The 5000-nt window shown below is 54.4% G+C and overlaps 1 non-coding gene across 1 annotated transcript in view; it reads left to right on the forward strand.

Moving 5' to 3' along the window:
• The first annotated feature begins 4343 nt into the window (after positions 1 to 4343).
• Positions 4344 to 5000, forward strand: part of LOC124582196 — a 1910-nt gene continuing 1253 nt past the window's right edge. The window contains exon 1 of the ribosomal RNA XR_006973788.1: positions 4344 to 5000. This exon is cut by the window's right edge and continues 1253 nt beyond it. This is a non-coding gene — a ribosomal RNA (small subunit ribosomal RNA).

Here is a 5000-nt window from a genome sequence, read left to right on the forward strand (position 1 = left end):
AAGACAGCCATGGGCCCACAGTGCCCTTCTTTCGACCCCACCCACAAAGCCTGCATCCTCTGTCGACAACAGCACCCCAACGCCAGCGCCTCTGCCGCACGAAGTCGTGGACCGGCAATCACTCCACCTGCACCCGTTCGTGCCCCACCCCAACCGCTCGACTCGCAACTCCAGCGGATGAACGGCGGACTTTGCTCGCACTCGCAATGTGCAATCCACCCCTATAACGTGCGTTTCATGAAGAGTTATGTCCAATATGCGACATTCCCGCTGTCCATATACATGAGCTGCGAGCTGTACCACGTACGAGCTACAGACGCGATCGCGTTGCTCTCTGTACGAATGCAGATGCTCAGCGGCAGCTAGGAGGCGCTCCATCCATGTCGGTACCGGTGAGCGTTGCACTCGCAGTCGCAAAAACGTACGGCAAGTATATTACTCGGAAGAGTCAATGACAGTCCAAGCCCCCCTGCGTGGGAAGAGTCTTCCTAGGCCATGACCCACCGGAAGGGCGCAGCGTCCCCCACCCCAGACATGTGACGTCACACTATCGGTATTGACGACTAGACTGATTCCTTATAATCATTTGCGATACACCGGTGGAAGCTGCCGAGACGAGTAACTACATAGCGGGCTCGCCGTGTCACTAATGTACAGAGATACAATAGTTTCGACTGGAACCGGATTAAACGTATACACGGCGCTGATTAGTAATAGATAGAGCCATCAGAATACAGATAATGTATACAACTGTCCGTATACATGCTGAAAGACTCTGCTCACAATCACACGTCAGCCAGACACTCTTATCACGCACTACTCTCTGCCTGTAACAGGCACACAGACAATATGTAAGCACCAGCATGGAACAACACCCAGTGCATCCTCTCTGCCACATTAGACAATCCACACTATCATAACCAGACCGGGAGGTCCACTCACAAAACAGAATATCTCACCCTTCCGACAACCACCATTGCTCAGCTAAGCCACCAACACCCACACATGTCCTACACAGGGGTGCACCCAACATCACAATACTGCCTCCTGTCACACCACACAAACAATGGCAGGAATGAAAGACACAGGTCTGCCACAAGCATGGAATCAGAGCGCCGCCTGTTATGAGCCAAAGGTGCACCCTGACGTGGCAAATCAGATGATGCCGCAGTCATTTACTTACGATAATCACAATCAACAAACCGGCCCCCCCCCCCCCCCCCCAAAACACCTTTCCTTACAACAATGTGTACCTTAACCTAACCCGTATTGTACCTTAACCTAACCCGTATTGTACCTTAACCTAACCCGTATTGTACCTTAACCTAACCCGTATTGTACCTTAACCTAACCCGTATTGTACCTTAACCTAACCCGTATTGTACCTTAACCTAACCCGTATTGTACCTTAACCTAACCCGTATTGTACCTTAACCTAACCCGTATTGTACCTTAACCTAACCCGTATTGTGCCTTAACCTAACCCGTATTGTGCCTTAACCTAACCCGTATTGTGCCTTAACCTAACCCGTATTGTGCCTTAACCTAACCCGTATTGTGCCTTAACCTAACCCGTATTGTGCCTTAACCTAACCCGTATTGTGCCTTAACCTAACCCGTATTGTGCCTTAACCTAACCCGTATTGTGCCTTAACCTAACCCGTATTGTGCCTTAACCTAACCCGTATTGTGCCTTAACCTAACCCGTATTGTGCCTTAACCTAACCCGTATTGCGCCTTAACCTAACCCGTATTGCGCCTTAACCTAACCCGTATTGCGCCTTAACCTAACCCGTATTGCGCCTTAACCTAACCCGTATTGCGCCTTAACCTAACCTATATTGCGCCTTAACCTAACCTATATTGCGCCTTAACCTAACCTATATTGCGCCTTAACGTAACCCGCGTTGCGCCTTAACGTAACCCGCGTTGCGCCTTAACGTAACCCGCGTTGCGCCTTAACGTAACCCGCGTTGCGCCTTAACCTAACCCGCGTTGCGCCTTAACCTAACCCGCGTTGCGCCTTAACCTAACCCGCGTTGCGCCTTAACCTAACCCGCGTTGCGCCTTAACCTAACCCGCGTTGCGCCTTAACCTAACCCGCGTTGCGCCTTAACCTAACCCGCGTTGCGCCTTAACCCAACCCGCGTTGGGCCTTAACCCAACACACGTTGGGCCTTAACCCAACACACGTTGGGCCTTAACCCAACACACGTTGGGCCTTAACCCAACACACGTTGGGCCTTAACCCAACACACGTTGGGCCTTAACCCAACACACGTTGGGCCTTAACCCAACACACGTTGGGCCTTAACCCAACACACGTTGGGCCTTAACCCAACACACGTTGGGCCTTAACCCAACACACGTTGGGCCTTAACCCAACACACGTTGGGCCTTAACCCAACACACGTTGGGCCTTAACCCAACACACGTTGGGCCTTAACCCAACACACGTTGGGCCTTAACCCAACACACGTTGGGCCTTAACCCAACACACGTTGGGCCTTAACCCAACACACGTTGGGCCTTAACCCAACACACGTTGGGCCTTAACCCAACACACGTTGGGCCTTAACCCAACACACGTTGGGCCTTAACCCAACACACGTTGGGCCTTAACCCAACACACGTTGGGCCTTAACCCAACACACGTTGGGCCTTAACCTGCTCTGTAATTGTCATACGACGCGTTAAATTAGTGTAGTGTTGCCTAACTGCAACCCCCGCAATATAGTTTGCTACCCGCACTGCCCGGTCCCCAGAGTATCGCTTCATGTTAAACACCTTGCAGCTATACACTGTAATGCGGATGGCAGCAGGACGTACATGCTCAATGCCCTTCGCAGTTGTTCATTGGCATTCGCATGGCGAAGCACAGCCTACGTTGTGGTACGGCTTGTGTCAACTGTCCGCTGATGTTGTACGTCCAAATCACACACTGTACTGCACATTGGTCCTCATGTACTGAATGATACATCGTGGTACATGTGTGACCGTACCACGACTGCGCCAACAACGGCGAACCATACGGTCCAAATATTGTGCACTCAGCTACGTGTCGTCTCCCTATAAGAGCTGGATTGCAGTATGGTATGCCGTGGATGGCGATCAGCATGAGCCGTCTGTTGATGTAGTGGCGCGTGTTGTCAGACGTAGTCGTCTCTTCTCACTCACCGTGATAGCATGGTGCACTGCGTTCCACATCTGCGACATGCGACAGAGGCCGGTTGACAGTCGTTCGCGCAATGGACATCGCATACGTACGGGGGCCACCTTCCACGTGTTCGCGAAGCGTGCACATGTTGTTGCGTGTATGTGGGCAGACATAGTGTGTCGTGACACCTGACACAGGCATGCAACAATCGTTGAATTTGCAAATGGCGATGGACGTCTACGTTTGCTGGTGACGTTACGCAAATGAACAACTGGTAAACCGTTGTGGTGCGGTTGTTCTCGCTAGAGGTGAATCAGTGATGGCGACGATCGGTTGAGCTACCAACCGGTTGTTTCAGCGATACCCACCATGCCCACGAACGTGAATGGCATGTGGGTGTGAAGCGATACGCGGCGGTGGCTGGGTGGGACCGTCCCCGGCCGGTGAGGGGGGGCCTCCCGGCGTGCTGGCCGCGCGGTGCGTGGGCGCACGCGCTACAGCCGGCTGGTGGGGGCGGCCAGTGGCAGGCGCGCCGGCCGACGGAGGCGGCAGGCGGCGCAGCTGCGCGCCGGCGCACCCTGCACGCGGCGCCGTGCGGCCAAAGTAGGTCCTCGCGGGCCCGGTGCGAAGCGCGGTGGACATCTGCAGTGTGCTGGTCCGATTGAGGACTGTGTGCGCTGAGGATGCGCCGCCGCCCGGCGCTCGGCGCCGCGACGCCGTCTGCTGCTCGGTCGCCTCTGCGGTTCTCGCAGGTGGTTTGTATCGCAGCTGTGCGGACGTGTTGGCGCGTTCGCTTCGGCACCCAAGTGGGGCTTTTGTCCTTCTGTGGCGCTGGCGTTGGAGCTGCCGGCCACCGTAGGTGGCGCGTGTTGTCTCCCGCCGGCAATGCCACGACAGCACGCTCCCGGGCCTCTGTCGGCAGCGGCAAGCTCAGTTGGGAGCACGGGTGGTCGCACCTAAAGCGTCTACTCGCCAAACTCCGGGCGATTGCGCCTCTCTCGAACCCGACCAAGTACTTAGGACGGCGCTGCGCGCCGCCGGGACCTGAGAGGGTTTCGAGGTGTATTGTGCAGGGGAGCTCAGCCTCCTCCTGTTTGCAGAATAATTGAGCGGACGCTTGCGTGTTCGCGCGGGCCCCCGGGACACACTCCCGGGCGGCCGGCTGCTCAGCTCTAGTTGACGCAGCTCCCTGGTTGATCCTGCCAGTAGTCATATGCTTGTCTCAAAGATTAAGCCATGCATGTCTCAGTACAAGCCGCATTAAGGTGAAACCGCGAATGGCTCATTAAATCAGTTATGGTTCCTTAGATCGTACCCACGTTACTTGGATAACTGTGGTAATTCTAGAGCTAATACATGCAAACAGAGTCCCGACCAGAGATGGAAGGGACGCTTTTATTAGATCAAAACCAATCGGTCGGCTCGTCCGGTCCGTTTGCCTTGGTGACTCTGAATAACTTTGGGCTGATCGCACGGTCCTCGTACCGGCGACGCATCTTTCAAATGTCTGCCTTATGAACTGTCGATGGTAGGTTCTGCGCCTACCATGGTTGTAACGGGTAACGGGGAATCAGGGTTCGATTCCGGAGAGGGAGCCTGAGAAACGGCTACCACATCCAAGGAAGGCAGCAGGCGCGCAAATTACCCACTCCCGGCACGGGGAGGTAGTGACGAAAAATAACGATACGGGACTCATCCGAGGCCCCGTAATCGGAATGAGTACACTTTAAATCCTTTAACGAGTATCTATTGGAGGGCAAGTCTGGTGCCAGCAGCCGCGGTAATTCCAGCTCCAATAGCGTATATTAAAGTTGTTGCGGTTATAAAGCTCGTAGTTGGATTT

This window comes from Schistocerca americana, unplaced genomic scaffold (genome assembly GCF_021461395.2).
Source record: "Schistocerca americana isolate TAMUIC-IGC-003095 unplaced genomic scaffold, iqSchAmer2.1 HiC_scaffold_401, whole genome shotgun sequence".
NCBI lineage: Eukaryota > Metazoa > Arthropoda > Insecta > Orthoptera > Acrididae > Schistocerca > Schistocerca americana.